Source organism: Perognathus longimembris, chromosome 13 (genome assembly GCF_023159225.1).
Source record: "Perognathus longimembris pacificus isolate PPM17 chromosome 13, ASM2315922v1, whole genome shotgun sequence".
NCBI lineage: Eukaryota > Metazoa > Chordata > Mammalia > Rodentia > Heteromyidae > Perognathus > Perognathus longimembris.
The window spans coordinates 11,955,995-11,969,617 of NC_063173.1; positions in this window are offsets into that span (position 1 = coordinate 11,955,995).

Consider the following 13,623-nt stretch of genomic DNA (forward strand, 5'->3'; position numbering starts at 1 on the left):
CGGGGCCGGAGCCCCCGGGGCGGCCACCCCCCTCGCCGATTGGTGCGCTCCAGGGGCGGGGCCTCAGGGCCCGCCTTCCTTAACCCCGCCGAGCGGGACTGGAATTCAAAAGCGGAGCTGCGGAGACCCGGAAGCCGCCGGCGTGTGGAGTCAGAGGAGGCCGGTAAGATCCCGCTCTCCCCAAGGGTGGTGTCCGCAGCGGGGTGGTGAGGGCCAGCGAGGAGGACGACCCTAGCCGTGGTGGGAACAAATGCAGAGGGTCTGTGACATGAAAAATCCAATGGAGGGGCTGGGAATGTGGCTTAGCGGTAGAGTGCCTGCCTAGCCCGCATGAAGCCCTGGGTTCCATTCCTCAGCACCACATAAGCAGAAAAGGCGGGGAGTGAGTGGCGCTGTGGCTCAAGTGGCAGAGTGCTAGCCTTAAGCAAAAAGAAGCCAGGGACAGTGCTCAGGCCCTGAGTTCAAGACCCAGGACTGGCACACACAAAAAAGAATGAAGCTGTAAACCAAGCATGGTGGTTCTAATCTGTAATGCCAGCACCCAAGAGGCTATAAGAAGGATCCAGCCTGGGCAACACAGCAAGACTGTCTCATAAAGAAATAAAGGGAATGTGTGTGTGAGAGAGAGAGAGAACATGCTAAATTAAATAAGTCAGACATAGACATGTTATGTATTTCTACTTATATTGAATAGATGAATTCACAGACCAAAAACAGGCTTATAAACCAGGCAAAGTGGTTCACACCTGTAATCCTAGCTACTCAGACTGAGATCTGAAGATTATGGTTCAAAGCCAGTCCATGCAGGATAGTCTATGAGACTCTTACCTCTAATTAATCTCAAAAAAAAAAAAAAAAAAGACCAGAAGTGGAGCTATATATAGCGCAAGTGGTACAGCACTAGCCTGAGCAAAAGCAGCTCAGGCATAGTGCCCAGGTCCTGAGTTCAAGCCCCAGGTCTGGCACAGAAGAGAAAACAGGCTTCTACTGTTTAGGAGAAAGCAGAAATGGAAAACTATTGTATGATAAAAGCTAGAAGATGCAAAGAAATCATTGTCCCAGCCCAATTAGCCATTGATCTCCATGGATAAAAACATGAAATCAGGTGTAGAGGTGCCTTGTAATGACCCAGACAATCAGCAGAGGAGCCCCAAGGTATCCCACCAAATGCAAAGGAAAAAGTCATTACGGGCTCTGAAAGTGGGGTGGAAAATAGGTGACATTTATGTTGTTTTGTTTTGTGTGGCTCTCACTATGAAGCCCAGGCTGGTCTCAAACTTGTGATTCTTCAACCTCCCAAATACTGGGATTACATATGCTACTGTGTCTTGATTTTTTTTCCTTATGTTTTCATTAATTTTTTAAGTTTTATAAGTTTTGTAATTTTGCTATGTAACATCTTTACAGATTGGAGTCCCACAATTAGGCCAAAGTTAAACTTGGAAATAAAATTCACTACCTAGCTCGAGACAGTTTTTGTAATCCTTAACCAGCTTCAGCTTCATACAAAAACAAGCAGCAGTAAGTGGCACTCTCTGGAGCTGGTACTCTCATTTAGGCCCTGGATGCCAGGACCCTTTGCCCAGCAACAAGTGCTAGGACTTGGATGTCAGGATCCATAGTGCTTGAGAGTTGAAGCCAATGTTCCAGGGTTGTTGTTGTTTTTCTCCAGAAACAGAGGCCCACAGTCCTTATTCCTGGCTTCTTACTCCTGGCTTCCCATCACTTACCACTATGCTGCCATCATGGTGATTGTTGCCACTTCCATTTCCACCACTGCCTTGGGTCAGGATCTATGTCAGGGTTCTATTGCTACTGTTGCAGCAAGCGGCTGTGGTTGTCTGGTAGCTTCCTCAAGTAATTTCATAGAGTATTCCAAGCAGCCAGTTCTGGCATGAGGGTAGTGCTGCAGGCTGTCTGCCTGATAGTCTTTCCAAAGCAGCCAGGGAACCAGGGAATGGTCTAGCTGTCAATTAGGAAGGCAGATCATACCAGCCCCCAACATCATAGCTTATTTAAATGAAAATTACAGCTTGCCGTTCACATTAACAATGTTTTTAACAAAGCTCTGACAATGTTTGACTCTTGCTCCAGAATTCCTAGGGGAGACGAGACTCTACCATCTGTTTCAATTATGACATTTTATAGCTGCAGTATGTCCTGGGGAAGAATACTATTTCCTGCTAATTTTACAGCTGACTTTCTCTGTGTCTGTTACTCCAGACTAATGAACAGCAAGAGAGATGTTTATAGTCCAAACTAATTTTTTTAGGTTTCAGGGGACAAACAATGGAGGGGGAAAAGTCCACAAAAACTGATGTTGTGAGTAAATAGAGAAACTGACATGTGAATGTTATAAAACAAGGGGTGTTATTGTTAGTGTTGAGTATATAAATAAGAAATAAGTCTAGTTTACTGAGCTACCCAATATGGTAGGTGGCTAATTAAAAATGCTTAAAGGGCTGGGAATATGGCCTAGTGGCAAGAGTGCTTGCCTCCTACACATGAAGCTCTCAGTTTGATTCCCCAGCACCACATATATGGAAAACAGCCAGAAGGGGCGCTGTGGCTCAAGTGGCAGAGTGCTAGCCTTGAGTGGGAAGAAGCCAGGGACAGTGCTCAGGCCCCGAGTCCAAGACCCAGGACTGGCCAAAAAAAAAAAAAAAAAAAAAAAATGCTTAAATTAAAATTATTTTAAAGTGTATCAATTAAGTAGGACCTTTCACAGGATAGGCAAGTGCTCTTTCATTAAGCCCCATGTCCATCTCTTAGTTTTTTTAGTGTGTGTGTGTGTGTGTGTGTGTGTGTGTGTGTGTGTGTGTATGTCTTAGTACTGGACCTTGAACTTGGGTCCTAGGGCTCTCAATTGGCTTTTCCACCCAAGGCTGGTGCTTTGCCACTGGTACTACATCTCCACATTTAACTTTTTGGTGGTTATTTGGACACTAAAGTTTCATAGGCCTTTCTGCCCTGGCTGCTTCAAACCTTGATCCCCAGTTCTCAGCCTCCTAAGTAGCTAGGATTACAGGCCTGAGCCACCAATACCTGGCAACCACACCTGCACGCGTGTGTGTGTGTGTGTGTGTGTGTACATGCCAGTCCTGGGGCTTGAATCAGGGCTTTGGCACTATCACTGAGCTTTTTTGCTCGAGGTGCCCACTCCACCACTCAAGCCACAGCTCCACTTCAGACTTTCCAGTGGTTAACTGGAGAGAGGAGTCTCATAGTCGTTCCTGCTGAGGCAGGTTTCTAATGTTGATCCTCAGATCTCAACCTCCTGAGTAGCTAGGATTACAGGTGTGAGCCACCTGTGCCTGGCAACTCCTTGGCTTTTGAGAAGAGGGCTTGCTAGGTGGTCCAGGTGAAATGAAGTGTGAGCGTGGATTCCTAAGGTGCCCTAGAACTGGGATGCCTGGAGTTTTAGTGTTTGAAACATAGTAGTTTCTAAACCTGCACCATTCTTGGAATGACCGCACCTCTCCTATTCACATCTTGCTTTCAGGGAATTTTTCATTATAACTCCTGCAAACACCAGGCGGACCAGAATGGCCTCCTAAGATTTATCATTTACCAAATTGCCTTCCCAGAATCCGCCTCCCCAATGAACAATAGACTGCAGCTACACCACAAAGGGAGAACAACAGGAGATGACCATACCTGTTCTTTGTTAAGATAAAGCTAACTGCGACCTTTTGGCTTCTGTAAAAGTGCTTGCTTGCTCACTCGCTTGCTGTAAACATTAACTGCTAAATTCTGCTTCTGTGAATCATCTTGCTTGCCTTTATAAATCCCCTCCTACTGAGATTCAGGGCTACTCACTCCCGAGCTGGGTTAACCTCGGCTGGTCATTTTGCTCAATAAACGAACCTTGGTTTGAGACAAAGCGTGGTCTGGTTGCTTTTCAGGGGTCGCTCCATTTCACAGGCTAGCCTCCAACTCTCCATCCTCCTGCCTTCACCTCCCTGCTAGGATTACAGGTGTACAATGGGGCTCAGTTAAAAAAATCAAAATCAAAAAAATTCTTCCTGGCATTTGGCCACTTGTCAGATGTTCATTAGCCTCAGACGAATAGCTGCCATATTAGATGGGGCAGAAGCAGAACATTTCTACTTGTGAAGGAAAAAAAAAAGTTCCAAGTAACAGCAGTAAAATAAGAGGCTCAGGCCTGTGTGCTTATTCTCTCCAAAGAGTGATAGGGATACAGTCCTGTGTAATATGCAATCAGCTAATGAGTAGGATTGCTTCTTAGACACAAGCCCTAATGATGCCACTGTGTCCTTAGGCTAGCCATGTCTAACACAAACATAACCAGCCCAGGTTCAAAACGCTAGATTTTTTTTATTAATTAAATTTTGTTGACAAGGTGTTGTGCAAAAGGGGTACAGTTATATAATAAGGCAGCGAGTACATTTCTTGTGATATCTTACACCCTCATTTTTCTTTCCCTTTCGTAGATCAGGTAGGCATATGTACAATATCCAGTGTACCAAAATCATATACAGTAACCACGTAGCATACGCCAAAGGAAATTCACCTAGAACTTTAAATGTAATATCAGCAATAGAATCCTCCTGTGTCCTTCTCTTGGAGTTGTTTTTGCTTATCCTCCTCTTATATGATCCTGTGTACATAGCTGTTGAGCTATCCACTGATAGGTCTATTCTAGACCTCTTTATGTTTAGTAGTTGTTTGGTTTTAGATACATAATGTAAGGTCGCTGACCCAAACCAGTGGAAATACCATTTGAAAAGAAGTCTGTTGTCAAAACGCTGGATCTTTTGATGAGACAGGTTTCCCAGCCGCCTCAAACATTCTCTTTTCCAAACTCCATCTCCCAACATGCACCGCGCGGGCCCTTCTGCTGCTCTGACCCTTGGACTTCTGGGGATCGTAGTTTCTTTGCAATGCTCCGGCCCCAAAGAAACCAAAGCCACGGACTACAAAACCCATGCGGCATTGCTCTAGCCGTTCCAGTGGCGACGGACTGCAGAACTGGCGCCTGGGGCTCCAACCGACCGAGTCCTTCTGAGAGGGAGGGTGGTGGCCCGGCTGTGCCTCCTGCGGGTCCGGGGCTGAAGAGATGCCTCCACGCACGCGGAGCCAACCCCAGCACTGGAAAGCAGCGCTGAGAGGCCGGCAGCAGCCTCCCGGGTGTTCGGACTGCCCGAAGACCGTCCGCCGGAGCCTGGGGACACGCTCCCTGGCCGCGAAGCGCGTGCGCAGACTGAGGGAGGCCTTGTGGTCTCGGTAAACATCGCGGAGCGCCTGCGCGGCCAGACCACCCTGGGATCCACTCGTGGGGAGACACCCCGGTAACGGGCTGTGCTTCTCTCCCACGGTGTGCAAAGCACAGCCTTCCTCATTGTCTCTCCTAATTCGATCCTCATTCGGGCCTTTTACAAAAGGGGACAGCAGGTCAGAGAAGGGTACACAGCTGGAATGGAAGCATTACTTGAGGGTCAAGGACCAGAGACCCGGGAGGAGTCGGCCCAGCCTCTGCTTCTCACTTGCTGTGTATGACTTTGGTAATTCGGTTTCCTTGGGAACTTAAAGCTATCTCGTTTATAGACAGGATTAGATAGTTGAGAGGATCACATGAGATCCAGGGATGAAAACAAAATTCTCAAATCAGCCTATGAAGGCAAAAGATTATTACAGTCTGGTCATTGGAGACTGAGAGAGTCATTTTCTCTTTCTGCAAATTGCAAACCTGAGGGCCTCAACGGGAGAAGGAACTGGCTCCAGATCTCAGTAATGTGGGAACAAGGGCTAGAGTCCAGTCCTTCTGCCTTTGGGCCTTGCACCTCAAGGACCAGTATCTGTCGGATGTAGGCTTATAGAAGGCCTGTGCTTAGAGGGCTTAGGAGAGGTACAGTTGCAATGCTTCTCCCCTCCAACCTCAGCCTGATGGAGGAGGGCCTTGCTCCCTGGGATGAACACAAGAAGCCGAATGCTGAGGAGACCTGGAAAATTCTACAGGAAGGGAACAATGCTGCTGGAGCTGTACAGATTCCACTTCTTAAGATTAGTGGTCCAAATATGACAGATAAGGGATCAGTAGTAAGGGAACACAGTTTGAAAGGGGGGGGGGGTAGCATTGGTCTGTTTCTGAATCTAGGAGGCACTGGTGCTCAGGTGACTCTAGCTGGGGCTGTGACCTGGGTAGGGAGGGGAGGAAGTGTTGTATGTTGAGCTGTGGCCTTAGAGCCACTGGAGCAAGCGGGGAGATGGCACCATGGCCACGCCCTCTTGGGAAGTGAAGCTTTCTCTGTCCTTTGTAGTTGAAGGGCTGGATTATATGCAGCTGTTTCTGGAGGCCTTTAGGGATTCTGGGAGCTCTTTGGGGTAGGGGGCTAGGAGACCCTGAGGTCTGATTGCGGATGGGGCCTTCTCAGAAATCAGGAAAAGTGTTTGTAGACATTGAAATCCAAAATCCTACTCACCTCCAAATATTCTTTAACTTTCACATAACTTTTATTTTTCAGCCAGGGAAACTGAGGCTGAAGAAGGAAAAAGACTCTCTTACTGACATACGGGAGCTAGGATAGAACTGGAATAAGATAAAGATCTTTCCATTGCATGGCAGTGATCCACCATCTTCATCAAACATTTACGAGTGTCTAATGTATACTTTGAATAGTGCTTCTTTAGGGATAGTGAATAAAAGCCAGCATTGCCGTCAGCCCTGGTTTTTCACCATTCACTGACCCTCTCCATCTGAGCCTTCCAATTGTCTGTGGGGATGGCAAATCCTATCCTGGTCTGTCTTGAGGTGTAACTATAAATTAAATGAGTTGAGAACTGTCTAATTCATTGAACCACACCAGGCACATGGGAAGAACTACATAAATGCTGGCCACCCTTGTTTCTGGGGAAGACAGGTTGAGGCAGGCTGTAGATGAGGTTTTGCTTATCTGCAGTACCTCTATCTTATCTTTTGCTTATCTGCAGTACCCATGCCCCCATGCTTACATTTCTTGGTGGCCCAGGCCCCCATCTTCTCTAGCATGGGGAGCCTAGCAGAGAAGAGATGTCTCATGCTCACCATGGTCAAAGTTAGGGTGACTTGCCCCAAGTTGCATATTATAGCCCTGGGCAGACCAGAGCTAGACGTTGGGCTCATTCCAGCGCCATCAGAGCGCGGAATTGTGTGACTCTTCCTTGGTACAGGGCAGAAGTCCAGGAAGGTTACCGAAGATCCACAGATTCCAGATCCCTTGAAAGGAACCAGAGTTGGGGTAGGAAGGGTGGTGAAACAGAGAGGGAAGCAGGACTCACTAGGTATCAGATACCTCACTCAGCACTGAGGCATCTCACCCTGCTTGAAGATGGAGACAAAACCCAGTGATAATTTCCATTTTGGTCCAAGCCTCCCTAGTGGAAGCCTGACTGAAACTCCGTATTTCCAGAAGAGGAGCAGCCCAATTAAGGTAACCCACAGGGATCCCCGCACAAAAGAGGGAGGGAGTGTAGTCCAGAATGGAGACGTCTCATTCAGCCAGGGCCCTGCTTGGCAGCCTAAGAAGAAGGGGCAGTGCTTGGCTCCACCTCCCCTTCCCCCACAAGCAGTCGGGCTGGAGCAAGTGCTTTTGTGGCCACCTTCATCCTGGTCCCTGAGCTCTTGTTGAGGTGGTGGGAGAAGTTGAGGAGAGAGAAGTATGGGAAGTGGTAGGAGAGAAGCACAGTACTGCCTGGGGCCCATGCGAGGGGGGATTCCGGGGTCCTACTAATCAATCTGAGTCAGCAAAGGGTAAAAATACCGTGGGAGCACACTCCTGGAGGAGGGAGCAAAGCAGTCTCAGGATGAGTCAGAGCCAAGTCCTAAATTTAGACAGTGCTGAAGGAGGCAGCCTCCCCGAGGGAGGACTTGGAGATGCCTGCTGACCCAGGGTGCCAGGGGTACAAAGGAGCGCTTGGCAGGAGTCCCCAGAACAGCAGTGCCCCATGGCAACTAAATCTAGTCCAGGAATGGAGTTTTGACCGTAGAATAAACCTTAGGCCAGGGAAGCCCTCAGCCCCAGGGAAGCCCACCCTCAGCAGCTTTTCCCAGAGTCCTGAGAACCAGCCCAGCCGCCCCCCTGGGGTGGGCCAGCTCAGCCCTGGCTGCTGGTGGCTAAGCGTGGCCCGTGCTGTTCCACCAGCAGCTGTCCCACGCTGAGGACAGGGCATCAAAGGCTAATGCCGTTGAGGCCTCCCACATAGGCGGACCACCAAGCCTTTTGCAGCTCTTTCCAGAATTGAGGAGGAGGGAGGGGAACACCCACCCTACCCATCTGGGTTTCGCTCTCAACCCTCTCCAGGTGCCAGGTTAGCTCAGGTCAGAAGGAGGAGGAAGAAAGGAGGCCCTGCCTTGTGGAGAGATGCCAGGCCTGAGGGAAAGGAGGCTCAGGAAAGGGGAACTGATGGCATTTATTGGCACTCACTGTGGGCTAGGCACTGGGCTGAAGCACTCCATAAGCAGTAACTCACTGTTGCTTTGTAACACTCCATCAGGCTACTCATCTTAGAAGTGGGACAACAGAGACGAGCGGTTAAGTGAGTTGTGTGAGACCACACGCTGAGTATGAGGTTCTAAGCTGTCTGGCCCCAGCTATTTTCCTGGACTGCTGAGCTGGATACTTTTTTCTCATCTGCCCAGCTCCTCTCCCATCCTTCTCAGCCCATCCTCCAGGCCCAGTATGAACACTCTAGGCTTCCCTGTAGGCTTTGCAGAGTTTTGCTGCCCAGGACACTCCCAGGGTGGAGCATGGGGGTAAGAGGGGAGTCTAATACACACACACACACACACACACACACACACACACACACACACACACACACACACATAGACAGATATGTGCAGAACTTCACAACTGATGGATCCTTTTCCTGTGCCCTGCAGCCTCAGCCCTGTAGATTCCTCTGGTCATTGCCATGCTGACAGGAACGCAGGCCTAGTGAAGTACAGGTAGGCAGTACTTGAGCAGAACCTGGATGCCACCCCATGCCTGCATGCGGAGACCCTTGCAGACAATGTCTGTTGAGCCCTGCTGCCTCCTGGAACTCAGTTCCATCCTCAGTCCCTTTGCTGAGTCAATGCAGCCTTGCAGGAGCCCTGGGATTTCCTGTCAGAGACACAGATCCAACGGCTGACCCCAGGCTCTCTCCTGGTTTTGTGCTCAGGCTGGGCAGGAACTCCAAACAAAGCCGTAGGCCCTGACTCATGGCAGTTTTTATCACCTGGAACTAGGCAGAGCCTCTGGAGAAAGCTCACATCACCCCTGGGTAATGGGAAAGAACAGAAGGCCATCCTCCGAGGTGAGAGGTTCCTCTGAATGCTTGCTGGCCTGAATCCTTGGGAGTACCCAGGGACACAGCCTGGCCTGGCTGTATCTATCAAACAGGACTGATGGGCTCTGTTCAACCATCTGTCTGGTGGTTATGAAGATGAGACAGCATGAGTATGGTAGACCCATCCTCGCCCAGCACCTTCTCACAGAATCGATGTGCAGAACCATGCACACACATGTATGCACATGCACAGACACACACACACACACACACACACACGGGACAGCTCGTGCACCACTGATGTGTGTATAGTGTGCACATTCCTGTCACAGCAAGTGCCTGAAGTCTCTGTGGGAACTGGTGTGTGACTCTGGTGCTTCAATATTTGGTGGTGTGGGTGTGGCAGTACCTAGGATGTGATGTGCCAGATTCATCAAATATGTGAGATGGAGTTAAAAACACTCTGCATGGCAGGCATGGTGATATATGCCTGTAATCCCAATATTCAGGTGCCTGAGGCGGGAGGTTCAAGAGTTGGAATCCAGCCTGGGCTTCCCAAAGACTGTGTCTCAAGAAATACCAAAAAAGGAAATAAAAGAAAAAAACATTTATTACATGTCTGAAATTTAGGTGTCACGAGGCATCCTGTGCTTTTCTTTTTTTTTGTTTGTTTTTGGTCAGCCATGGGGCTTGAATTCAGGGTCTAGGTGCTTTTCCTGAGTTCTTTTGCTCAAGGCTAGTGCTCTCCCACTTGAGCTACAGCCACCACTTGTGGCTTTCTGGTGGTTAATTGGAGATAAGAGTCTCACAGGCTTTCCTGCCCAGGCTGGTTTTGAACCATGATCCTTAGATCCCAGCCTCCTGTGTGTGTAGCTAGGATTACAGGTGTCAGCCACCAGTACCCAGCTTATCCTGTGTTTTGACCTGGCATCTTCACTCTGTGGTCTGTGACCATATATGTGCCTGTGTCAGGCTGGCCATGTATGTGATGAACATAGTGGGCATCTGTCTGGGGCTGTGACAAGACCTCGGGGTGTTGATATGTGTCTGTGACCGTGTCACCAGGAGGAGTAAGGAAATGGATGCTCACTGACTGGGTTAGTGGCTATGACTTTCTGAGTCTCTAGCAGGCAGGTTTGAGCTGTTTGCTCAGTGAGGCCAAGAGAACCATGAGACTCACCCTGGGTAAACAGATCCAGGACCATGTGGGACTGGACCACAGCTCCTACTGCCACTGTAAAGGACACACCCCTCTCAAGACCAAGCCAGTGTGCCCTGCTCCCTCCTGAGGGCAGGTAGAACCCCACCCCATTCTGCTTCTTCCTCATGACATCACACAAGTCACATCCTATCTTCTAGAACAGTGCCCTCAGGATACTGCCCAGTTGCCCAGGACAACCTGAGAACTGTTCCACCCAAGCTGGCAGGCAGGGTTACCACTGTGGAGGGGGCAGGGGAGAAGGGGCCAGTGTGGCATCTTCTCATCTCCCAGAAGGGAGATCCAGCTGGCTAGATGGTGAGTAAGTGACCTAAGAAAGAGTCAAGACTGGGCCAGGAATGTGGCCTAGTGGTAGAGTGCTCGCCTCATATACATGAAGCCCTGGGTTCGATTCCTCAGCACCACATATACGGATGATAGCCAGAGGTGGCGCTGTGGCTCAAGTGGTAGAGTGCTATCCTTGAGCAAAAAGAAACCATGGACAGTGCTCAGGCCCTGAGTTCAAGCCCCAGGGCTGGCAAAAAAAAAAAAAAAGAGTCAAGACTGGCTGGGAATGTGGCTTAGTGGTAGAGTACTTGCCCAGCATGCATGAAGCCCTGGGTTCGATTCCTCCGTACCACATGAGTTGAAAAAGCCAGAAGTGGTGCTGCAGCCCAAGTGGTAGAGTGCAAGCCTTGAGCATAAAGAAGCTCAGGGACAATGCCCAGGCCCTGAGTTCAAGACCCATGACTGGCAAAAAAAAAAAAAAAAAAAGAGTCAAGACTTGTAGGCTCTCACTGTCCTGAACGCACTGGTTGCTGGGAGAAGGTGGTCACTTGCCACAGTCCCCACTTCAAGTGCAAGGGGTAGTATGTAATGGGACGGGGGCAAGGTTAGAAGTGGGGAGACTTGGGTTTTCATCTCTGCTTGTCTTTGCTAGCTAGCCTTGGTTCTCTCCACGTGTAGCAGCGAAGTTAGAAGACAGTATCCTGAGGGTCTTTAGGTTGGTACAGAGAGTTGAAGAGTGTTAGGGACCAGGCAAATGCCCGGTGACCCCTGCTCCAGTAGCTCTTGGGGACAAAGGTTGTGTGAAACTCTAGATCCCTCTTGGGCTCCCCAGTCCAAGAGTCACAGGAGGTCCCCCTAAGGTTCTGGCTTGCAGTGCGATTCCAGGCCTTCTATGGCCCTTAGCCATATTCTTTCTGCACCCTGGGTAATGATTCCTCACACCCTTGTGAGCTTCTCAGCTTACTAAGCACCTTCCCATATATATGCTAACACACACACACACATACACACACACACACACACACACACACACACACACACACACACACACACCACCCACCCAGACAGGAGCCAGGGGCTCACAGAGGCATCTCATCGACCTTGTGTGGAGAGGCTAGGCTCTTGAGCAGTGGGTAAAATTAGCGTGGCAGGTGTCATGTTTTTCTAGCATTTTCTGTGGTCTAATTTTTTTTTTTCTGATCCTGGAGCTTGAATTCTGCCCCTGAGGTTTTGTGCTCAAGGCTAGCTCGCTACCATTTGAGCCACAGCTCCACTTCCAGCTTTTTGTGGTTAATTGGAGATAAGAATCTCATGAACTTTTTTGCCTGGGCTGGCTTTGAACTACCTCAGATCTCAATCTACTGAGTAGGTAGGATTACAAGTGTGAGCCACTGTTACCTAGTTCTGTGGTCTACTCTTTTATGATAATCTTACCAATCATATCAAGATGTTACCTTAATATTTTGATTTGACTATACTTTTCTGGACAGTGTATTCCTTCCTACCCTACCCTACTTCCAGTTATAGTTTGGGATACCTATCTGGTGATAAGTTTGGTAAACTAGAATATATGCAACTCTTCATTACAATAATTCTTAGGGTATAATATTATTCCAGATGTGGAAACAAGCTCAGAGACACCACATCACTCGCTTCTGATCATATAGATAAGAAGGGACCGAGCCAGGATTTGAACCCAGGTCCACAACTAGGCTGTGATCACTTACAAGGCTCTTCTAGAGACTCTTTCCCTAAACCTGTCCCCACTTCCTGACTTCACTCTGAGCTATAGGCTTTATCTCTGCTGCTCAGGGTGTTTGGAAACAGGGAACGGATCTACTTTGTCATGTTCTAGAGGCTGTCAAGAGCCTTAGAGCCAGGGACATAAAAATACCTGGGGGAGGGAGGCTTGCAAGGGCAAAGTCATGAGGGTGGAGAGATAGTCTCTGCCTGTGTGCTGGACAGCTAGCGGGGGCTGAATTTAGGATGAGCCCAAGGGATTCGGTCTGAGTTAATCTGTGTTCAGATGTGAGTGATAGTTTGATTGGTATGATGTGTACCTTCCTGGGGTTCTTTCTGTCCCTCAGATCAGTACTCTGGGGTGGAGAAGTCCTTCTGTTCCCTTGCCCTCCCAGCCACCCCCCCCTCCCGCTGTCACCTCAGCCTTATCTTCCCCTGCTGGGCTAGATGGTAAACATGAGAGGTTTAGTACCTCATTGCCTCCTATCTGTGAGATACTATTATTGGGGCCTGGCAAGGGCAGGAGCCACTAGGCAAGTGCTGTTTGCTCTTTTCCTTATGGCCTATCCCAGAGACAACAGTATACAGAGCAGGCTTTGGCTCTGCTGGGGGCCTCTTTAGGTCTCCTGGGAACGATGGTGTCAGCTAGAACCACTGAGGCTGGGAGGAAGGCAGTGATGTGGCTTTAGTTGGACCAGTGACAGAGGAGGCAGAGTCAGAGCCTGGGTCTCCCAAGCTGAGAGCCGCCCCTCCTCCACCTACTCATTCCCAGACACTGCTAAAACAATGTGAGTTTAAACGTGTGTGTGTATGTGTGTGTGTGTTTATCTGACTGTTCCTCCCGCACTGCAGCCTGCAGCCGGGAGGCCTGGGGATCTAAATCACTCAAGCCACAAGGGAACCTGCACCTCATTTGACAGGACTCACTTTGCAGAATGCCCTTTGGAGGCACTTCACCATCATGATTCTCTGCTTGCTCCCGTGCAGTTTTTAGCTTGGTCTTGATTTACAAACCTCTCAGAGCTCTAAGCCCTTCAGGAAGAAACACCTCTATTTGTGAACCCATCATGCTGACTCCTCATTTTTCTCTTAGCACCTGTAAGAAAGCTGTTCTTCCTCCCACCCCC